The sequence below is a fragment of the Somniosus microcephalus genome, chromosome 31, assembly GCF_052327205.1.
Source record: "Somniosus microcephalus isolate GS21.2 chromosome 31, FLI_Smic_1.0, whole genome shotgun sequence".
Classification (NCBI taxonomy): Eukaryota; Metazoa; Chordata; class Chondrichthyes; order Squaliformes; family Somniosidae; genus Somniosus; species Somniosus microcephalus.
In genome coordinates, this window is record NC_141017.1 from 22,241,458 (window position 1) to 22,266,183 (window position 24,726).

General features: G+C 48.2%; 1 protein-coding gene across 1 annotated transcript in view; it reads left to right on the forward strand.

The window, feature by feature from the left end:
* LOC147097629 (volume-regulated anion channel subunit LRRC8A-like) overlaps nucleotides 1–11,949 on the forward strand; it is a 28,352-nt gene extending 16,403 nt beyond the window's left edge. Inside the window, exon 3 of the mRNA XM_085971607.1 lies at nucleotides 11,640–11,949. The gene's annotated coding sequence lies outside the window, so the exon portion shown is untranslated. The remainder of the gene's footprint in view (nucleotides 1–11,639) is intronic.
* Nucleotides 11,950–24,726: the final 12,777 nt, after the last annotated feature.

Genomic DNA, 24,726 nt, shown 5'->3' on the forward strand with positions numbered 1-24,726 from the left:
TGCCGAGCTACATCCATACGGATAGGGGGGCGTCCTTCATGAGTGAAGAGCTACGCCAGTACATGCTGTCCAGGGGGATCGCCACGAGCCGTACCACCAGCTACAACCCCCGGGGTAACGGCCAAGTGGAGCGAGAGAACGGGACAGTATGGAAAGCAGTCACTCTAGCTCTAAGGACCAAGGGCCTCCCTATCTCCCGCTGGCAGGAAGTCCTCTCGGATGTGCTCCATTCGATACGGTCGCTATTGTGTACTGCCACTAATGCCACGCCTCATGAACGAATGTTTGTCTTTCCCCGGAAATCCACCTCAGGCGTATCCATGCCGTCATGGCTCTCCACCCCAGGTCCGGTATTCGTGCGAAGGCATGTGAGGGGCCACAAGACGGACCCTCTCGTGGAGCCAGTGTACCTACTCCACGCCAACCCCCAATACGCATATGTCCGGCACGCCGACGGAAGGGAGGACACCGTGTCCATAAAAGACGTCGCCCCAGCCGGTAACGACAACAACCACGGCGATAGCAGCGACAACGATCGCAGCAACTCTTACCCACCCACTACTCTTTCATCACCCCCGGAAGAACATCGACCAACGGCACCCCCACCAACTACCCCTTCAACAACCCTGGCGGCACCCCCGGCAGAGACCCAGGAGGCTACCGGGGACACCCAGCCGACACCCGCGGCACCGCAACAGCCACGTCGGTCGCAGAGGACTATCAAACCCCCGAACAGACTAAATCTATAGAAGGGGTGAATGTGATGAAATATTCCATTCATCACTGCCTGTGACTGTGGTCGGTTTCAGTTTCATTTCCCTTCCCCCAGTTCCGTTTCCTCACCATTGTATTGTATATTGGAATGTGTTGTGTGTAGGGCTCCGCCCATACCTGGCCCCTATGTAAGCAAGCTCAGTCTGGCCTCATATCCAGTACTGCAGCCCTCCGGATGGAAGATACCTCTCTCCACTACGTGTTACCTTCTAAGTTAATAAAAGCCTTGTTTTGTTTCGCTAACATCGAGTCTCGGAATTATTGAGGCACATCACAGGCCATTCGGCCCCTCGAGCCCGCCCCGCCACCCAATGCGATCATGGCCGATCATCCAAATTCAGTACCCGGTCCCTGCTTTCTCCCCATACCCCTTGACCCCTTTAGCCTTAAGAAATATATCCAACTCCTTCTTGAATATATTTAATGTATTGGCCTCTACTGCCTTCTGTGGTAGAGAATTCCACAGGTTCACCACTCTCTGGGTGAAGAAATTCCTCCTCATTTCTGTCCTAAATGGCTTACCCCTTATCCTTAGACTGTGACCCCTGGTTCTGGACTCCCCGACCATCGGGAACATCCTTCCTGCATCTAGTCTGTCCAGTCCTGTCAGAATTTTATAAGTTTCAATGAGATCCCCTCTCATTCTTCTAAACTCCAGCGAGTACAAGCCCAATCGACCCAATCTCTCCTCATACGTCATTCCTGCCATCCCAGGTATCAGCCTGGTGAATCTTCGCTGAACTATTGCCATTCAGATAATAATCTGCCTTCCTGTTTTTGCCACCAAAGTGGATAACCGCACATTTATCCACGTTATATTGCATCTGCCATGCTTTTGCCCAATCACCCAACCTGTCCAAATCATCCTGGAGTTTCTCGGCATCCTCCTCACAGCACACACGCCCACCCAGCTTTGTGTCGTCTGCACATTTGGAGATATTACATCTAGTTCCCTTGTCTAGATCATGAATATATATTGTGAATAGCTGGGGTCCAAGGACCGATCCCTGCGGTACCCCACTAGTCACTGCCTGCCACTCGGAAAAAGACCCGTTTATTCCAACTCTTTGCTTTCTGTCTGCCAACCAGTTCTCTATCCAAGTCAATACCTTGCCCCCAATCCCATGTGCCTTAACTTTACACGCTAATCTCTTATGCGGGACCTTATCGAAAGCCTTCTGAAAGTCCAAATACACCACATCCACTGGTTCTCCCTTATCTATTTTACCAGTTACATCCTCAAAAAATTCCAGTAGATTAGTCAAGCACGATTTACCTTTTGTAAATCCATGTTGACTTTGTCCGATCCTGTCACTGTTTTCCAAGTGCTCTGCTATTACATCTTTTATAATGGACTCTTGCATTTTCCCCACTACCGATGTCAGGCTTACCGGTCTGTAATTCCCCGTTTTCTCTCTACCACCTTTTTTGAATAGTGGGGTAACATTAGCTACCCTCCAATCCATGGGTACTGTTCCAGATTCCATTGAATGTTGGAAGATGATCAGCAATGCATCTACTATTTCTAGGGCCACTTCCTTAAGTACCCTAGGATGTAGATTATCAGGCGCTGGGGATTTATCGGCCTTCAATCCCGCCAATTTCCCTAACACCATTTCCCTACAAATACTGATTTCTTTCAGTTCCTCCCTTTCATCAGACCCTATGTTCCCGACATCTCTGGGAGGTTATTTGTGTCCTCTTTTGTGAAGACAGAACCAAAATATGTATTTAATTGGTCAGCCATTTCTTTGTTCCCCATTATAAATTCCCCTGATTCTGACTGCAAGGGACCTACGCTTGACTTCACCAATCTTTTTCTCTTCACATATCTATAAAAGCTTTTACAGTCAGTTTTTATGTTCCCTGCAAGCTTACTCTCATATTCTATTTTCCCTTTCTTAATTAATCCCTTTGTCCTCCTTTGTTGAATCCTAAACTGCTCCCAATCCTCAGGTTTACTGCTTTTTCTGGCCAATTTATATGTCCTCTCCTTGGATCTTATGCTATCCCTAATTTCCTTTGTTAGCCATGGTTGAGTCACCTTTTTTGTTTTATTTTTATGCCAAACAGGGATGAACAAATTCTGTAGTTCGTCCATGCGGTCTTTGAATGTTTGCCATTGCCTATCCACCGTCAACCCTTTGAGTGACATTCCCCAATCAATCCTACCCAACTCGCGCCTCAGACCATCGTAGTTTCCTTTATTTAAATTTAGGACCCTAGTCTCTGAGTCAACTACTTCATTCTCCATCTTAATGAAGAATTCGATCATATTATGATCGCTCCGACCCAAGGGGCCTCATACAACAAGATTGCTAATTAATCCTTTCTCGTTACATAATACCCAGTCTAAGATGGCCTGATCTCTGGTTGGTTCCTCGACATATTGGTCCAGGAAACCATCCCGTAAACACTCCTAGAATTCCTCCTTCACAGTATTGTTACTAATTTAGTTAGCCCAATCTATATGTAGATTAAAGTCACCCATGATGACTGCTGTGCCCTTATTGCACGCTTCTCTAATTTCCCTTTTAATGCCATCCCCAACCTCCGCATTACTGTTTGGAGGTCTATATACCACTCCCTCTAACGTTTTCTGCCCCTTGGTATTTCTCAGTTCTACCCATACAGATTCCACATCATCAGAGCTAATATCCTTCCTTACAATTGTGTTAATCCCTTCTTTAACCAGCAATGCTACCCCACCTCCCTTTCCTTTTTGCCTATCTTTCCTGAATATTGAATACCCCTGGATGTTGAGTTCCCAGCCTTGGCCACCCTGGAGCCATGTTTCCGTAATCCCAATCAAATCATATTCATTTACCTCTATTTGCGCAGCTAATTCATCCACCTTATTACAAATGCTCCTCGCATTAAGACACAAAGCCTTCAGGCTTGTTTTTTTAACGCTCTTAGACCTATTAGAATTATTATTTACTGTGGCCATGTTTGATTTAAACCGTTGATTTCTCTGACTGCCACTTTTGTTTTTCTCCTTCCTATCTTTTGCTTTTATCCTTGTTTCCCTTTCCTCTGTCCCCCTGCTCAGGTTCCCAACCCCCTGCCATTTTAGTTTAAACCCTCCCCCAGAGCACTAGCAAACACTCCCCCTAGGACATCGGTCCCGGCCCTGCTCAGGTGCAAACTGTCCAGTTTGAACTGGTCCCACCTCCCCCAGGACCGGTTCCAATGTCCCAGGAATTTGAATCCCTCCCCCTCGCACCATTGCTCTAGCCACGTATTCATCTGAAATATCCTTCTATTTCTACTCTGACTAGCACGTGGCACTGGTAGCAATCCTGAGATTACTACCTTTGAGGTCCTATTTTTTAATTTACCTCCTAACTCCCTATATTCAGCTTTTAGGACCTCATCCCGCTTTTTACCTATATCATTGGTACCTATATGCACCACGACAACTGGCTGTTCACCCTCCCCTTCCAAGATGTTCTGCAGCCGCTCTGAGACATCCTTGACCCTTGCACCAGGGAGGCAACACACCATCCTGGAGTCTCGTTTGTGGCCGCAGAAACGCCTATCTATTCCCCTTACAATAGAATCCCCTATTACTATAGCTCTACCCCTCTTTTTCCTCCCATACTGTGCAGCAGTGCTACCCCTGGTGCCAGGAAGTTGGCTGCTGCTGCCTTCCTCTGAGAAGCCATCCCCCCCAACAGTACTCAAAGTGGTGTATCTGTTTGAGAGGGGGATGTCCACAGGGGACCCCTGCACTACCTGCCTGCGCCTACTACTCTGTCTGTTGGTCAGCCATTCCCTTTCTGCCTGTCCAACCTTTGCCTGCGGTGTGACCAACTGATCAAACGTGATATCCACAACGTCCTCAGCCTCGCGAATGGTCCAGTATGTATCCAATCACAGCTCCAGCGCCTCAATGCGGTCTGCCAGTAGCTGCATCTGGATACACTTCCTGCACACATAGTTGTCAGGGACACAGGAAATGTCCCTGAGTTCCCACATAGCGCAGGAGGAGCATACCACGGCACCAGGCTGTCCTGCCATGACTTACCCTTTAATTAATTGCAATTAAATTAAATCAAATCAATCCCACCAATTACACTACAGTTAAATGGTATATTTAAGGGCCCTGGTTTATAAACAGTCCCCGCTAGACCACAGAGACTTTAGAAACTATAAACCACAGAGTTAAAGTTTATAAAGAGAGAAATACTCACCAACCAATCACTTACCTGCTTTCTGGTGACGTCACACTTCGATTACTTTTTACTTCTCTCCCTCTCTGAGATTGGAGATTAGTAAACCTACCTGAGCCTCTGGGGGCCTTTTTATATTACCGCTCCGCTGCCAAGATTCCTCCCGCCGCTGATGCTATGAGGCCTACCTGGTCTCTGGCACCTTTTTATATCACCGCTCCGCCGCCGAGATTCCTCCCGCCGCCGCCGCTAATGCTATGAGGCCTACCTGGTCTCTGGCACCTTTTTATATCACCGCTCCACCGCCGAGATTCCTCCCGCCGCCGCCGCTTCCTCAATCAAAATAACAAAAACAGATTATCTGGTCATTATCACATTGCTGTTTGTGGGAGCTTGCTGTGCGCAAATTGGCTGCCACATTTCCTACATTTAAACTGTCTACACTTCAAAAGTACTTCATTGGCTGTAAAGCGCTTTGGGAAGTCCTGAGGTCATGAACGGCACTATAGAAATGCAAGTCTTTCTATCACCTACCGACATTGGGGCCCCAGACTGCTGATTATACAAGATTCAAAGTTTGATTATTAGAAATTAGTGATTGTATGAGTGTTGGTTGTCTGGAATTGCTCACTATACAGATTTAATATTGATTATCAGTGGACTCTTTCCATGTGTTGTCCCAAGATGTAATTAGAAGACCTGGTGCTGGCAAACCATTTGTAAGATTGTACAGACAGCTAATTAAGCAGAGCATTTTATCGGTATAAAAAGCTCTTCTGCTTTGTATTTGAGACTGGACTTATGAAACATAACATACAAAATTTACAGAAAGACAGATGGGTAAAGACCAGCTGGTCCATCACGGCTGTCCCAGTCACGACGCAACAAAGCAATGTGACTCCCAGTGCTCTCTCCCACTAGCACTCATGTAATATCCTGGGAGAAGCAGAAAATCAGATTATAAAAAACCTCTTGGCCAACCTATGATGGTTTTCCTGTCCACCGCTTATAGCGGGTGGATTGCGTTAACACGAACTTAAGGCTAAAGGGATCAAGGGATATGGGGAGAAGGCAGGGATAGGGTACTGAATTTGGATGATCAGCCATGATCTCATTGAATGGCGGAGCAGGCTCGAGGGGCCGAATAGCCTACTCCTGCTCCTATCTTCTATGCATCTATGAACTGTAACTTGTGTACCAGGTTTTTATAATATTGGCTCCTGGTTGTGTATCTACATTAAAGGTGCTATATAAATGCAAGTTGTTGTTGAGTCGTAGGTTACAGTCAGCTATTCATAGAGGAATCTAATAGTGTGCTCAGCTGGCTACTTTAAACATGTGAGATTGAGACAACAGGCACGGCAATAGCTCAGCAAGCCTCTTTCAGCAATTGGTCCTTCACTCAATGCAGTACTGAGCCGGGAAGGACTTTGCTTTAAACCCCAATGTGTAGCTGCATCAACAATGCTGAAATTGGCCTCTGCATCCATTGGCTAAGCAAGGGAATTAAATCAGCCACAGTTCCTGCTCCTAATCATTAGGAAGTGACTCCATTGCAAAGTACCAGTGTGTGGACGTTGGTTAAGGACAGGCTCTGATGTTCCCCTAGTTTGAATAGGCTGCTGTGGGGGACTACGGTCTCCCGCGTAAAGAAATAGGCAACACAGCGAGCTACAAGAAATAGGTCTTTACTCCAACTCTCACAATACAGTACTGAATTCGTGAAGCCCGCGAACCTGTGATGACTCACGGATTGGTCACCTGCTGGAACCTGATTGGTTTTCCTTCTATCAGCAGCAGGCAAGTCTGAACGTGCCTTATTCCTCTCAGCTTACAACTGTCTTGCAGGGGGAGGGGTATACAGCAGTTAAAAGGGGATTATACAGGTTTATCTACATACACACAGTGTTTCCCCAATGTGGCAACGCCACATACGCCCCCCCAGAATCCTCGTTAACTGTAAAAGTCAGTCTCTGCGGAGGTTTGACCAAGCGGCCGTAGCGGCTGTAGTAGCCATCTGACGTGTGAGGAGGGCTGTCTGGGAGGTCGGCCGGTTGGGGGGCGTCGGCTGGTCTGGCGGCTGGTCTGCCGGTGGGCTGGCTGGACGGGCTGCCGGCGAAGGTGGGGCGGCGGCCGGAAAGTAAGGTTCTGGCGTGTCTTGGTCCTCTTGTGGGGCCGCCGCCAACACGGGAGGTCTGCCCTGCCGTGGGGGAAGAGCCGGCCGAAACGGGAAGCTAAGGTCCAGGTGCGCCGGTTTGAGGCGGTCTACTGAAATAAGGTCCGGCTTCCCGCTGACATCGATAAGAAAAGCTTTGTCCCCCGTCTCCAATACTGGGACGGGGCCGGTGTATGGTGCCTGCAGTGGGCCTCTGTGCGCGTCCCGGCGCACGAAGACGAACTCCGCATGTCGTAAGTGTCGAGGCACGTAGGACGGCTGCGGGCCGTGTTGTGAAGTGGGCACTGGACGGAATTGCTGGGCCGCGTCCTGGTGCAGGGAAAGCTGTCTGGCGGCCGACCACGGCTCCGTTGTCAGGGGGAGGAAATCGCCTGGTACTCTGAGCGATTGGCCGTAGACCATCTCGGCCGCAGAGGCGCGGAGGTCCTCTTTGGGCGCGGTACGCAATCCCAGGAGAACCCAGGGTAGTTTGTCGATCCAGCTGGTATCGACCAGGCTGGCGTGGAAAGAGGCTTTCAAAGAACGATGAAAGCGCTCGCAGAGCCCGTTGGCCTGCGGGTGGTAGGCTGTTGTCCTGTGCAACTTGGTGCCGAGGCCGGCGATGATGGCATTCCACAAGTGGGAGGTGAACTGGGGGCCTCTGTCTGAGGATATGTCGGTTGGCACGCCGAACCGGGCCACCCATGTCGAGACGAATGCTCGCGCGACGTCGGTCGTGGTGGTGGAGGCGAGGGGAACCACCTCGGGCCATCTGGTGGTGCGGTCGACGATCGTGAGCAGGTGTGTAAAACCATGCGACGGCGGCAAGGGGCCTACCAGATCGACGTGGACGTGGTCGAAACGCCCCTCGGGCACCGGGAAACACTCCAATGCCGCCTTGGTGTGCTGCTGGACCTTAGCGCGCTGACACGGCACGCATGTGTTGGTCCAGTCTCTCACATCCTTGTGGAGTCCAGGCCAGACGAACTTGGCGGACATAAGTTTCTGAGACGCACGCATCCCTGGATGTGAGAGGCCGTGGATGATGTCGAAAACTCGCTTGCGCCAGGCGGATGGAACGACCGGCCTAGGCGAAGGGACTGAGACGTCGCACAGGAGGGTTGTGCTGGCTGCGTGGAAGTGGATGTCGGCCAGGGTGAGACTGGTAGTTGACGTCCTGAGGGCCTGGATCTCCGCGTCGGCAGCCTGGTCTCTCGCCATGCTGGCGTAGTCGACGCCCAGGTGCACTGCGTGGAGCGAGGGTCTTGAGAGGCAGTCGGCCACCAAATTATCCTTGCCGGCGACGTGGCGGATGTCCGTGGTGAACTCTGAGATGAAGTTGAGTTGGCGCTGTTGGCGCGCGGACCAGGGTTCGGTTACTTTGGACATGGCGAAAGTGAGTGGCTTGTGGTCCATGAATGCGGTGAACGGCCGGCCTTCCAGAAGGAAACGGAAGTGCCGGATTGCCAGGAACAGGGCCAGGAGCCCTCTGTCGAACGTGCTGTAAGCCTGCTTGTTCTTGCGCAGCTGTCGGCTGAAAAATGCCAGTGGCTGCCACGCGCCTTCGACCCACTGTTGCTGGACGGCGCCGACGGCGTAATCCGAGGTGTCCGTGGTGAGGGCGGTCTTGGCGCCCGGGATGGGGTGGGCCAGTAGTGTGGCGTTGGCCAAGGCGCTTTTGGTCTGGCGGAAGGCTGTTGCCATCTCGCTGGACCAGGTGAGTTGCTCTTTGCCCGTTTTGCCCCTGGTGGCTTCGTAGAGGGGGCGCATGAGTGCGGCGGCCTTGGGCACGAACCGATGATAGAAATTGACCATCCCCAAAATTTCCTGCAGCGCCTTAACCGAGGTGGGCTGGGGAAAGTCCGCCACCGCCTGCACCTTGGAAGGTAGGGGAATGGCTCCCCTTGGCGAGATTCTGTGGCCGAGAAAGTCAATTTGGGCTGCTCTGAACTGGCATTTGGCCGGGTTGATGATTAGCCCGTGTTGGCTGAGGCGCTGGAAAAGGGAGTGCAAATGCGCGATGTGCTCGGCCTTGCTGGTACTGGCCACGAGGATATCATCCAGATAGACGAACAGGAAGCTCAGGTCCCGTAGGACGGAGTCCATGAGCCGTTGGAAGGCCTGTGCGGCGTTCTTAAGCCCGAAGGACATGCGCAGGAACTCGAACAGTCCAAAGGGGGTGATGACCGCCGTCTTCTGGACGTCTGCGTGGTGGACGGGGACCTGATGGTAGCCGCGAGTCAGGTCGACCTTGGAAAAGACGGACTTTCCTGCTAGGTGTGCCGAGAAGTCTTGGATGTGCGGAATGGGGTATCTATCGGGCGTGGTGGCGTCGTTAAGCCGTCTGTAGTCGCCGCAGGGGTGCCAGCCACCGCCCGGCTTGGGCACAATATGGAGGGGGGACGACCAAGGGCTGTTCGAGCAGCGGATGATGCCCAGTTTTTCCATCATGGCGAATTCTTCCTTGGCCACCGCCATCTTGGCTGGGTCCAGGCGTCTGGCTTGAGCGAAAACTGGTGGTCCCGTAGTGGCGATGTGGTGCTCGACCCCATGCTTGGCTGCCGCGGCTGAGAAGGTCGGTTGTGTGAGCCTCGGGAAATCTGCGAGTAGGCGGGCGTAGTCGTCATGCGCCAGGGCGGAGCAGGACCCGACGAGGGCCGGGCTGTTGCTCTGCTGGCAGGCCAGTGAAGCGAAAGTTGCTGCGTCGATCAGGCGCCTGTCGCGGACATCGACCAGAAGTCCGTGGGCGCAAAAAAAATCGGCGCCCAGCAAAGGATGTGCCACCGAGGCCGTCACGAAATCCCACGTAAATCGCTGGCCATTGAAACAAACCTCGGCCCATCGCTTTCTGAAAGTAGCGATGGCTGCGCCATTTGCCGCCACGAGGGGTGGGCCGCTGCAGCCTGCCTGGATGTCGAGCTGGGAGGCAGGAATTATGCTGCATTGGGCTCTGGTGTCGCAAAGGAATCTGCGCCCTGAAAGAGAGTCGGTTATGTACAGCAGTTTACCTGCGGTGTCAATGGCCATCGTGGCGGCGGGGGTGCGGTCAAGCAGGCCTAGGCGGCGGCGCGGGGCTGGTGCGTTGGGCCGGGTGGCCATCTTGGTTTGATCGAAAGAGCAGGGTGCTCTGCAGCGTTGGGCCTTGTGGCCGAAACGCGCGTGGTAGTAGCATAGTTCTGCGGCCTGGCGTGGCGGCGCGCGCTCAGTGGTGTCGGGGAGCCTCGCGGCTGCACAGCCGAGTTGCGCGACGGCGAAAACTTTGTCCGTGGCGGCTGCCAGTTGTACGCAGTCCATGATCGGGGACCCCGCGAGGGCAGTCTGTACCTACTGAGGAAGCAGGCTGAGGAAAAAGGCCCGAAACAAAAAGCACTGCGGTTCAGAGCCCAGGAGCGCAAGCATCCGGCTCATCAACTGGGTCGGGGTAGAATCGCCGAGGCCTGGTAGTGAGAGAAGCCTGCGGGCCCTCTCCTCCTTGGACAGGCCGTAAGCCTGCAGCAAGCGGCCCTTAATGGTTGAGTACTTGCCGGTCTGTGGTGGGTTCCCCAGCAGGTCGAGAACTTCGGCGGCGGTAGAGCTTGCTAGTGCTGAGACTACATGGAGGTACCTTTCTTCATCGTCTTGAACCCTGCGAAGGGTGAATTGGGCCTCCGAGTGCGTGAACCAAGCTGGTGCTTGGTGTTCCCAGAAGGTGGGGAGCTTCAAGGACGCGGCGCCGGCCGACATCAAGCTGCTGCTGGTTGCCATCGGGTCGTTGCTGGCCTCTGTAGGGCTGCGTGAGTCGGGGGCTTCGGCTGCCGACATTCGGGGTCACCAATGTGGGGGACTACGGTCTCCCGCGTAAAGAAATAGGCAACACAGCGAGCTACAAGAAATAGGTCTTTACTCCAACTCTCACAATACAGTACTGAATTCGTGAAGCCCGCGAACCTGTGATGACTCACGGATTGGTCACCTGCTGGAACCTGATTGGTTTTCCTTCTATCAGCAGCAGGCAAGTCTGAACGTGCCTTATTCCTCTCAGCTTGCAACTGTCTTGCGGGGGGAGGGGAATACAGCAGTTAAAAGGGGATTATACAGGTTTATCTACATACACACAGTGTTTCCCCTGCCAACACTGTCTAGGCTCACACACACGTGACAAATGATGGTTCCACTGGTAGTCAGCGCCATAGCTTTATCACAATATGAGTTGGCACCGTATGCTGTAAAGGGCATTGTTTTATGATGCTTAAAGAATGGGCAGCTAGTGCGGGTAATGGGACAATCCTCGTAAATATTAAGAGGTTATCAGTCGGTAGATATTGGTTTGGTCTCGATGTGCATTTATGCCCTCTAGAAACCCTTGGAGTGAAATTGTACCATGCGATTTTAGTATAAGTACTTGTTAACGCATTCGTATGAAACTCCTTTGTCTGTTGTTTTAACAAAGAGGCTAACCTATTTATTTTTTGATACCATTGTTAAATAGTGACCAGATGAATTTCATGCAATGTACGCAATGTCATATATACACTGTACTCAATTTTATCCTAAAGGTTGGCATGGACACAGAACGATTCGAGAGGAGACTTCATCCCATCAGTTTGGGTTGAATTTAAACCCAGGTTCCAGAGGTGAAAGAACTGTTGTCATTCAGTATGCCACCTAAACCTCCTGTGCATGCGTATGTGTATATTGTTTAACATACAATGGAAAGGTCTTTCTTTTTATATTATTCCAGGCAGAGACGGAGTAAGCCAGCCACTTTATTACTTATTTTTCTCTGTTGCTCAGTTTCCTATCCAAATTTCATGCAGTTTTTGTTTAAGAACAGTTCAATAAAGGTACTGTATAAAGATGACCAGAGTAATGTGGTGCAATTCTCAATTGGAAGTAATTTTACTGTCCACTTGCCATTGACTGGAAAACTGCGTTTTGAATGATTAACATGTTTATCGCTTTTTGAGAGGTGGGTTTTATTTGTGAGCTGAATAGCCATTTCTGATGTTTGAAAACCCTTACTCCATGAACACCATAAATCAAATTCTAAATACGTTTCAAAACCTCTCACTGTTGATCATGTGTTTTCCATTATTTTAACCTGACTGATTTGTCTGTATAAAGTGACTGTTTTGCTTCAACAATGAGTCTGGGGAAAAGGTTCCAGATTCAATATCTGGTCTACGCTGAGCTAACTGATCTCACTCAAGATGGCAGTTGGGGTGCTACAGTTGGCCTCAGCACCACTGAGCCAGGGAAGTTTAGCCACAGTTCCTGCTCACTACAGATTCCTGCTGGAATGTGCACGGACGTGGATATTGGATGAAAGCAGGATTGGACTCAGCGGTGATGGCCAAAGAGCCCGCTTGCACTCGGTGCCTGTGAGGTTAGATGGGTAGTTTGACCAGTTGGACAAGATAGAAGAGGTCTGCCATAGAAGTGTACCACAGCACGTCAGTACTTGGAGGTCAAAAGATGAGAACATTTGGCAAAAGAAATAAAGAAAAAAATGCCTCCAGAAAGCAGAGCAATTTGTCCAAAGTTGCCCACTCGTACTTTAGAGTCATAGAGTCATAGAGTAATACAGCACAGATAGAGGCCCTTCGGCCCATCGTGTCCATGCCGGCCATCAAGCCCTGTCTAATCTAATCCCATATTCCAGCATTTGGCCCGTAGCCTTGTATGCTATGGCATTTCAAATGCTCATCCAAATGCTTCTTAAATGTTGTGAGGGTTTCTGCCTCCACAACCCTTTCAGGCAGTGAGTTCCAGACTCCAACCACCCTCTGGGTGAAAAAGTTCTTTCTCAAATCCCCTCTAAACCTCCCTCCCTTTACCTTGAATCTATGCCCCCTAGTTATTGACCCCTCTACTAAGGGGAAAAGCTCCTCAGCATCCATCCTATCTATGCCCCTCACAATTTTGTACACCTCAATCATGTCCCCCCTCAGCCTCCTCTGCTCCAAGGAAAACAAACCCAATCTGCCCAGTCTCTCTTCATAGCTGAAGCGCTCCAGCCCTGGTAACATCCTGGTGAACCTCCTCTGCACCCTCTCTAACGTGATCACATCTTTCCTGTAGTGTGGCGACCAGAACTGCACACAGTATTCCAGCTGTGGCCTAACCAGTGTTTTATACAGCTCCATCATAACCTCCTTGCTCTTATATTCTATGCCTCGGCTAATGAAGGCAAGTATCCCATATGCCTTTTTTACCACCTTATCCACCTGTTCCGCCGCCTTCAGGGATCTGTGTACCTGCACACCCAGATCCCTCTGACCCTCCGTCTTGCCTAGGGTCTTACCATTCATTGTGTATTCCCTTGCCTTGTTAGACCCCCCAAAGTGCATCACCTCGCACTTTTCCGGGTTAAATTCCATTTGCCACTGTTCCGCCCATCTGACCAACCCATCTATATCGTTCTGCAGACTGAGGCTACCCTCCTCGCTATTTACCACCCTACCAATTTTAGTATCATCCGCGAATTTACTGATCATACCCTTTACATTCATATCCAAGTCATTAATGTAGACCACAAACAGCAAGGGACCCAGCACCGATCCCTGTGGTACCCCACTGGCCACAGGTTTCCAGTCACAAAAACAACCTTCGACCATCACCCTCTGCCTTCTGCCACTAAGCCAGTTTTGTATCCAATGTGCCAAGGCACCCTGGATTCCATGGGCTCTTACCTTCTTGACCAGTCTCCTGTGCGGGACTTTATCGAAGGCCTTACTGAAATCCATGTATACCACATCCACTGCGTTACCCTCATCCACACACCTAGTCACCCCCTCAAAAAATTCAATCAAATTAGTCAGACATGATCTTCCCTTGACAAAGCCATGTTGACTATCCCTGATTAATCCTTGCCTCTCCAAGTGGAGACAAATTTTGTCCCTCAGGATTTTTTCCAGTAATTTTCCTACCACTGATGTTAGGCTCACTGGCCTGTAGTTCCCCGGTTTTTCCCTACTACCCTTCTTGAATAATGGTACTACATTAGCGGTTCTCCAGTCCTCTGGCACATCCCCTGTGGCCAGAGAGGTCCTGAATATATGTGTTAGAGCCCCCGCAATCTCCTCCTTTGCCTCACACAGCAGCCTGGGGTACATTTCATCGGGGCCTGGGGATTTATCCATTTTTAGGCCAGCTAAAACCGCCAATACCTCCTCCCTCTCGATGTTAATATGTTCGAGCATATCACAGTCCCCCCGCCCTATTTCTATGTCTACATCGTCCTTCTCCATAGTGAAAACAGATGCAAAAAATTCATTTAGAACCCCTCCTACATCTCCCGGCTCCACACACAGATTGCCACTTTTGTCCCTAATGGGCCCTATTTTTTCCCTAGTTATCCTTTTACCCTTAATATACTTATAAAACATCTTCGGATTTTCCTTTATTTTGCTCGCCAGTGTTATTTCATGGCCCCTCCTTGATCTCCTAATTTCTTTTTTAAGTATCCCCCTGCACTTTTTGTACTCCTCTAGGGCTTCCTCCGTCTTTAGCCTTTTGTATCTACCAAAAGCCCTCCTTTTTTTCCTAATCCATTCCCGTATATCCCCTGACATCCACGGTTCCCTGTGGTTTTTGGAACCACTCTTGACCTTTATGGGAACATGTTGCCCTTGTATGATCTCAATCTCCCTTCTGAAAGCCTCCCATTGCTCCGATGCGGATTTTCCTACAAGTAGCTGATCCCAGTCCATTTTGGCCAGATCCTGCCTTATCCTATTAAAATCGGCCTTCCCCCAATTTAGAACCTTTATTTCCGGCCCATCCCTGTCCTTTTCCATGACCACCTTAAATCTTACCATATTATGGTCACTATCACCAAAGTGCTCACCTACTAGCACTTTTTCCACTTGGCCGGCCACATTCCCTAGAATTAGGTCCAGTACCGCCCCCTCTCTTGTAGGACTTTCTACATGCTGGCTCAAAAAGCTCTCCTGGATGCACTTTAAGAATTCTACACCCTCTGAGCCTTTCACACTTTGACTATCCCAGTTAATATTGGGGAAGTTGAAATCCCCCATTATTATTACCCTATTATTTGCACATTTCTCTGAGATTTGCCTACATATCTGTTCCTCTATCTCCCCCTGACTGTTTGGAGGCCTATAGTACACTCCCAGCAAAGTGCTTGCCCCCTTTTTGTTTTTAAGCTCCACCCATATGGCCTCATTAGAGGACCCAGCTAATATATCATCCCTCCTTACTGCAGTAATTGACTCCTTAATTAATATTGCGACACCCCCTCCTCTTATACCTCCCCCTCTGTCTCGCCTGAAGATTCTGTACCCCGGAATATTGAGCTGCCAGTCTTGCCCCTCCCTCAACCATGTCTCAGTGATAGCAACAATATCATACTCCCATGTGTTTATCAACACCTTCAGTTCATCCACCTTATTTGCAAGGCTCCTTGCATTAAAATAGATGCCATCCAGCCTTGCCCTTATATATTTGCCCTGCCTACCAAGCTGACTTGTTTTTTCCTCCATAATTGGCAGCACATCCCCCCCTACTTCAGCTCCCCCCTGTATCCCATCCCCCTGCCAAGTTAGTTTAAACCCCCCCCGACAGTGCTAGCAAACCTCCCCGCAAGGATATTTGTCCCGCTCTGGTTCAGGTGCAACCCGTCCGACTTGTACAAGTCCCACCTTTCCCAGAAGCAGGCCCAGTGATCCAGGAAAGTAAAACCCTCCCCCCTACACCAACTCTTTAGCCACGCATTCATCTGCTCTATCCTCCCATTCCTATACTTACTAGCACGTGGCACTGGGAGTAATCCAGAGATTACACCCTTTGAGGTCCTGCCCTTTAATCTGTTACCTAGCTCCCTAAATTCTTGATGCAGGACCTCATCCCTCTTTTTACCTATGTCGTTGGTACCAATGTGGACCACGACCACTGGCTGTTCACCCTCCCCCTCCAGAATGCCCTGCAGCCGCTCAGTGACATCCTTGACCCTGGCACCAGGGAGGCAACAAACCATCCTGGAGTCACGTTTGCGGCCACAGAACCGCCTATCTGTTCCCCTGACTATAGAATCCCCTACCACTATTGCTCTCCCACTCTTTTTCCCCCCCTCCTGGGCAGCAGGAGCACCCCCAGTGCCAGGAAGTTGGCTGCTGCTGCCTTCCCCTGGTGAGTCATCCCCCTCAACAGTATCCAAAGCGGTATACCTGTTTGAAAGGGGGATGTCCGCAGGGGTTCCCTGCACTACCTGCCTGCCTTTGTTGCTCCGCCTGATGGTCACTCCCTGTGCTGCCCTACCCTGAGGCGTGCACAACTCGCTAAACGTGGTATCCACGAGCCTCTCAGCATCGCGCATGCTCCACAACCCATCCACTTTGCCGTCACCTCCGTTTGGTCTCTGACTCCCAGAATGGAGAGGGAAAGGGTATCATTTTGGGGTGAGGAGAACGCTGAGTAGAAAGGAATACACCATGTTTTATATATGGGGAAAGCTTTTAACATGGAGATTTAGAAAGGAATTCCAAGGTTCCCACTCCTGATGCTGCAACTCCCCGCCAGAATTACACTACTATGGATGCTGGGTGAGGACTGGATCAGCCTCGGGCGTGATGTTCATTTCGATGGAATTGCCTGCCAACTCCCACTGGGAAATCGCTCTTTCCCCGTGAATTAAACTGGTTGTACACTATTCAAGGAAACCAATAAACTGCCAGAGCAAATCGCCCACCCGTTATAGATACCATGGACTTTCATTTCCATTAAGATCAAAACAGTTCTTTAACAGGCAGGTGATCCGTTCCACCCAAGCAGTCAATGTGATAATTAACCCCATGATCTTTAGTCTTTCAAATGCAACATTAATTTGGGAAAGGCAAAGTCTAAAAGAAGTATTCATACCTGTAGGAAGTCCAGAATAGTTTTGAAGCTTTTTAGCCATTATAGGAAAGCACACATTCCTTTATCAAATCCAAAATTACATTGTAAAGGAAAAACAAAATACCTACGCGCAAACTTCAATCGAGCTCGTGGTTTGAAAATCCTAATGATCTCAACATTAAAGGATTTAATTGTTGCCCTGAATGTCAGCTTTTCTCCTCAATTATGTTGAAGGCTTCTGATATCTCAGAGAAAGGCCATACACATTTAAACTTCCCCCCCACTACCCCTCTACTTCTGTCTCTCTCTCCCCACATTCAAAAGTCTCAGAACATATGAACATAACTCTGACCAGGGCTTCTGTCAGCTTCCTTAATTTTTCTACTGCTAATCAGCATCTTTTCACTCTCTGTTAGTGCAAGCCTTTGATATAAGTACAAACTAGTAAAAGGGAAGATCATGACAGAAGTCAGGAAGCATTTCACACAAAGTGATTAATATTTCAAATGGTCTTCCAAATAGGAGCAGTGGAAGCAAAACCTACAGAATCACACTGAAACACAGTCCGTTATGTCATGAATGTTCACTGCTGTCATCGACATAATATTTACAGTACAGAAACAGGCCATTCAGCCCAACAGGTCCATGCCAGTGTTTATGCTCCACACAAGCCTCCTCCCATCTTCCTTCGTATAACCCTATCAACATATCCTTCTATTCCTTTCTCCCTCGTGTTTATCTAGCTTCCCCTTAAATGCATCTATGCTAGTCACCTCAGCTCCTCCCTGTGGTAGCGAGTTCTACATTCTCACCACTCTCTGGGTAAATTAGTTTCTCCTGAATTCCCTATTCTTATATAGATTCATAGAAGTTTATGGCACAGAAGGAGACCATTAGGTCCATCATGGCTGTGCCGGGCGAAAGAGCTATCCAGCCTAATCCCACTTTTCAGCTCTTGGTCCGTAGCCTTATAGATTACAGCTCTTCAAGTGCATATCCAAGTACTCTACCACTCTTTCAGGCAGTGAGTTCCAGACCCCACCACCATCTGGGAGAAAATATTTCTCAATTTCCCTCTAATCCTTCTACCAATTACTTTAAATCTATGCCCCCTGGTTATTGACCTCTTTGCTAAGGGAAATAGGTCCTACCTAGCCACTCTATCTAGGCCCCTCATAATTTTATACACCTCAATTAAATCTCCCCTCAGCCTCCTCTGTTCCAAAGAAAACAACCCCAGCCTATCCAATCTTTCCTCATAGCTAAAATTCTCCAGTCCTGACAACATCCTCATAAAATAACAACAGAAAATGCTGGAAATACTCAGCAGGCCAGGCAGCATCCGTGGAGAGAGAAACAGAGTTAACGTTTCAGGTCTGGGACCCTTCATCAGACCTGAAACGTTAACTCTGTTTCTCTCTCCACCGATGCTGTCTGGCCTGCTGAGTATTTCCAGCATTTTCTGTTGTTATTTCAGATTTCCAGCATCCGCAGTATTTTGCTATAACATCCTCATAAATCTCCTCTGTGCCCTCTCTAGCGCAGCCACATCTTTCCTGTAATGTGGTGACCAGAACTGTACGCAGTACTCTAGCTGTGGCCTAACTAGTGTTTTATACAGTTCAAGCATAACCTCCCTGCTCTTATATTCCATGCCTTGGCTAATAAAGGAAAGTATCCCGTATGCCTTCTTAACCACCTTATCTACCTGTCTTGCTATCGTCAGGGATCTGTGGACATGCACGCCAAGGTTCCTCTGTTCCTCCACACTTCTTAGTATCTTACCATTTATTGTGTATTCCCTTGCCTTGTTAGCCCTCCCCAATTCGTTACCTCACATTTCTCCGGGTTGAATTCCATTTGCCACTTTTCTTACCTGACCAATCCATTGTTATCTTCCTGCAATCTACAGCTTTCTTCCTCACTATCAACCACACGGCCAATTTTTGTATCATCTGCAAACTTCTTAATCATGCCCTCTACATTGAAGTCTAAATCTAATTATATTTATGGTCCTAGTTCTGGTCTTTCCCACAAGTGGAAGCATCTTCTCTGCATCTACTTTATTAAACCCTTTCATAATCTTAAAGACCTCTATCAGGTCACCCTTCAATCTTCTCTTTTCTCGAGAAAAGAGCCCCAGCCTGTACAATCTTTCCTGATGGGTATAACCTCTCAGTTTTATCATTCTAGTAAATCTTTTTTGCACCTTCTCTATTGCCTCTATATCCTTTTTATAATATGGAGAGCAAAACTGTTCACAGTAGTCCAAGTGTGGCCTAATCAAGGATCTATACAAGTTTAACACAATTTCTCTGCTTTTCAATTCTATCCCTCCAGAAATGAACCCCAGTGCTTTGTTTTGTTTTTTCATGGCTTTATTAACCTGTGTCGCTACTTTTCGTGATTTGGGTATCTATCCCCAGATCCCTGTGCTTCTTTACCCCATTTAGACACTTAGGCCTAGAAATTCAGTAAGGCGCTGCAAGCTTTGCGCCCAGTTACCACCTAAAGAGGGCTTCTGCGCCAGTATAGGAGGTTGCGCTGATATTGAGATCGGCGGTAATGGCGGCAGTAGCCGGTAGCGCTGCGCCGGCACCGATGACGTCATCGGTGTGCGCAGTGTCCCGTTTCCGCCCCGATGCCGGCCCGACGCCCATATTCAGTTGCCGCCGCCTCCTCCGTGGCGGCTGCTACTAACATCCGGAGACCAGGGCCTTACTGCAGCCTTAGTGGGGCGCATAAAGGTGGAGGTGCGGACGGCCGCTTTTTCGGCGGCTGCCTGCCCGCACCTCCTTCCCCGGCCTCCTCCACCCCCCCCCGCGGCAATGCCGGCTGCTTTCCGCGAGCCCGGCACTTCTCCGTGGTGCCGGGCTCATTTGCCGGCACAATCCAGCGGCGATCTCCCCGTTGCAGGCACCTCCACCTTAAGAGAAGGAGGAGGCCTGCCGCACCGCATCGGGTGGCGCAGCGGCACTTAGAGCGCTGAAATTCAGTTTCAGCGCCCCAAGCGGGGCCGGGCACACCCTGGAATAGCGCCCGGTTCTGACTTGGGGGCGCAAAAAGTGAATATTTGACGGTCGCACATGGCTCCACGCCCAGCGCTAACTTTTGGCCGTTAGCCAGCTGGCGGGGCCATAGTGAATTTCTAGGCCTTATTTTCCAAGGAGTACATGGCCTCCGACCAAAATGTACCACCTCACACATTCATTTGCCAAATGCACATCCATTCTCTAAGTTTATTAATGTCTTCCTATATTATGTCACAGTCTTCCTCGGTATTGACGTCGTCCGCAAATTTTGAAATTGTACTACCAATTCCCTAGTCCAAATCTTTTATGTAAATGATGAACAACAGTGGTCCCAGCACTGATTCTTGTGGAACACCACTACCTACCTTTTGCCAGTCTGAGTAACTACCTTTAACCCCCACTCTGTTTTTTATTTTGTAGCCAGCTTGCTATCCATTCTGCTATTTGTCCCCTGACTCCACATGTTCTTATCTAGTCATGAGTCTACTATGCCTTACCTTATCGAAGGCCTTTTGAAAATCCAAATATATTACGTCTATTACATTACCCTTTCTGTTACTTCAAAGAATTCAGTAAGATTGGTCAAGCATGACCTTGCCTTTTGGAATCTATGCTAACTACTCTATTATATTTTCAGTTTCTGGATGTTTTTCTATTACATCTTTGAGTAAGGATTCCATTATCTTTCCTACCACTGAAGTTAAGCGAATTGGTCTATAGTTCCCTGGACTTGTTCTATCTCCTTTTTTAAATATAGGAATCGCATTAGCTGTCCACCAGTCCTCTTGCACTATTCCCTTATCTAATGAATTTATATATATGTTATATCTATGTAATAGTGCCTCTGTTATCTCTTCCCTAACTTTTAATATGCACGGATGCAATTCATCCAGACCAGGGGTTTTATACTCTCCAAGTTTGATTAGTTTATCAATGATCTCCCCGTTTCAATCTGAAATGTCTTTATAGCTTTTTGCATCTCTTCTAATGCCATGTCCACTATGTTAGTCACACTGGTAAATACAGAGGCAGAGTAATTATTTAATATTTCTGCCATGTTGCTGTCATTACCTGCGAGTTTATCATGTGTATCCCTTAGTGGCCCTATCCTGGTTTTTCTTTTGTTATTTATGTGCCTGTAGAATACTTTACTATTTCTTTTTATATTCCATGATAATTTAATTTCGAAGTTTCACTTTGCCTACCTAATTTTTTTTTTTACTTCTTTCCTAACCTTTTTGTATTCCCTTGTCATCCTCTCCTTTGTTGTCTATGTACTTACTTAGTGTATGCCTTTTTCTTTAGTTTCAATGTTGCCCTTATTTCTTTATTCATCCATGGTGTGTTATTACTGGCAAGTTTGTTCTTGCTTTTTAGTGGGAAATATTTCTCTTGAACTCGATTGATTACTGTTTTAAATGTTTCCCCACTGCTGTTCTAGTTATGTTGGTAAATTTTTCCCATTTATTTTCCCTAGTTCCATTCTCATTCCCTTAAAATCAGCTTTCTTCCCAATTTATTTCTTCAGTTTTTGTCTTATGTCCTTCTCAATCTTTATCTTAAACCTTGTGTTGTGATCACTATTGCCTAGATGTTCCCCTATACTTTCTTCTCTTATCTGTTCTGATCCATTTCACATTGCTAGATCCAGTAGTGCTTCCCTCTCTTGTTGGGCTTTTTACATACAGGGTAAGGATTGTAATAACTTCATTCCCTGTACTCCTTTTGTTACCTTTTCTTGCCAGTTTATTTGGGGGTAGTTAAAATATCCCATGATTATTATTCAATGTCCTTTACTCATTTCACATATTTACTTATATATTTCTTCCTTCACCTCCTTTCCCCTATTAGCGTGATCGATCTTATTTATTTTGATCCATATGGATTCTGTTTCTAACCTTCTGTTAGTTATATCACTTTTTTCTACTGCCATTGTTATCTCTTATGACAGCAACCCCACCCCCATTCTTCCTTCCCTATCCTTTGATTATGTTATAACCTGCAATATTTAGTTGCCATTCCTGTTCTTTATGTAGCTATGCTTCAGTTATTCTTGCATCTGGTTCCTCAGTACGAATTATTGCCTCCAGTTGCCCTGTTTTATTTTGGATGCTGTGTACATTGCTGTACAGGCAGTTTGTCTTAAAAAAAATAAAGTAAAATGAACAACTATTAAAGTCCTTTTATACTTCCTGACCATTTGTTACCCTTGTTCCTTACCTTGATCTGACCTTTACTCTCATCTATTTATTTTATCTTCAGACTTCTGTTGTTTTCACCAGATCCCTCCCTGTCTTACTAGTTTAAAGTCCTATTGAAAGCCCTATTTATCCTTTCCACTGGGACACTGGTCCTACTCCAGTTCAGGTGGAGCCTGTCCCAGCAGTACAGCTCCTTCCTATCCCAGTACTGGTGCCAGTGGCCCATGAAATGGAACCCCTTCTTCCCACACCAATCTTTCAGCCACGCATTTACCTCGCTATGCCAATTAGCATGTGGCTCAGGTAGTAATCTCAAGATTACCAGCCATGAGGTCCTATTTTTAAAAATTTAGTTCAGAATTCCTGATATTCCCTTAGCACGACCTCCTCCCTTTTCTTCCGTCATTGGTCCAAACATGGATCATGACAACTGGATCTTCCCCCTCCCTTTTCAAGTTCCTCTCCAGTTGCTCAGAGATATCCTTTACCTTTGCACCAGGTAGGCAACACACCCTTCTGGACTTTCGGTCGCGACTGCAGAGGCCGCTATCGATTGCCCTAATGATAAAATCTCCTTTAACTACAACCTTTCCATTCTGCTCTTCCCCCCCCCCCCCCCCCCTCCCCTTCCAGTTAGTATTCTGGCTGTCCACCCCACGGCCTACATCCTTATCCTCACAGGTAGCAAGTATACTGTACCTGTTGGACAGGACCAGTGTCTGTGGGACGTTCTTCTCCATCTTCCCTAGGTTCCTCTTATCCTGCTGACGAACAGTTATACTCTCCCCTTCCTGCACCTGTGCTTTCCTCTGAGGTGCGTGCATGCTGGAGAAAACTATGCAAAATTTCCTACCCCTTCCTTATGTGTCGGAGTCTCTAACTCGCACTCCAGCTCAAACACTCTGAGCTAGATGTCTCAAGTATTTAATACAGATGTGGCAATCTGGGACAGTCTCATTGTCCACAAACTCCCACGTATTACAGTCCTGACACAACCTGTCCTGTTGCTGTCGGCTTCAGAATGGACGGAGTGCAGCTTGGAACAGAGTATAAACCAGCGAGTTTGCCTCCAGGAGAGGAGTTAAAAAAGCTGCATGAGAGGGGACAGAGAACCAGCGGGAGTTCAGCTGTGAAACCCCCCAACCACATTCGGAGAAAAATAAAAGGTGACATCACAGGGAAAAGGGTAAGTGGTTGGTGAGTATTTTGCACACTTATCTTCTAAAGCCCAGTAAATGTATTAGTAATTGTAAGGTTTCATTAGTATTAGTAAAGTTTACTAGCAGTAATAAATCTTATTGGGTGTAGTAGGGTTTATTAATAAAAATAAATTAAGACAATAAAGATGGCAGGGCAGGTGATGTGTTGCATCTGTAGGATGTGGGAGCTTCTGGACGCCAGTGATCTCCAGGATGAACACGTTTGCGGCTCAAGGAGCTTCGGCTCAGAGTTGATGAGCTGGAGGCCGATATGCGAACTCTGCGATGCATCAGGGAGGGGGAAAGTTACCTGGACACTTTATTCCAGGAGGCAGTCACACCCCTTAGGATAGGGTCTTCTGATTTGGTCAGTTGTCAGGGACAGGAGGATGTGACTGCAAGTGAGACAGGTATGGGGACCCAGGAGGTGGAGGAGCCTCAGCCTTTGCAATTGTACAACAGGTTTGAGGTTCTTGCGGCCTGTATGGATGAAAGCCATGCAAGCGGGGGGGGGGAGAGAAAGAGAGTGAATAGGAATGTAGTGTTAATAGGGGATAGCATAGTCAGGGGGATAGATAGTTGTCTGCGGCCAAGAACGAGAGTCCAGATGGCTGTGTTGCCTGCCCAGTGCCAGGGTTCAGGACATCTGCTCTGGGCTGAAGAGGAACTTGCAGTGGGAGGGGGAGGAGCCAGTGGTCATGGTCCACTTAGGTACCAACGACATAGGTAGAACTAGGAAAGAGGTTCTGCTGAGAGAGTATGAGTAGCTAGGGGGTAAATTAAAAAGCAGAACCTCATGGATAATAATGTCTGCATTATTACCTGAACCACGAGCAAATTGGCATAAGGTAAATAAATTAGAGAGATGAATGCGTGGCTCAAAGACTGGTGTGGGAGAAATGGGTTTCAATTCCTGGGGCACTGGCACCAGTACTGGGGAAAGTGGGATCTGTATCGTTGGGACGGTCTCCACCTGGACCATGCTGGGACCAGTATTCTGGTGAGTCATATAACTAGGGTGGTAGAGAGGGTTTTAAACTAAATAGTGGGGGCAAGGGATCAAATTTGGAAAGATGTGGTAAATCAAAGTGTAGAGACAAGGCAATAGAGAAAGGTATTAATATGGGAAATGATAAACAGACTGTGACAGGAAGGGATAGAGAGTACAAATCTAAGAGTAAATCAACAGATAAGGCTAGAGGTTACAAAAATAATAAAAGGACAAAACTAAAGGCTCTGCATCTGAATGCACGCAGCATTCAAAACAAAACAGATGAACTGATAGCGCAAATAGAAATAAATAAGTACAATCTGATAGCCATTACAGAAACATGGGATGACATAGATTGGGGC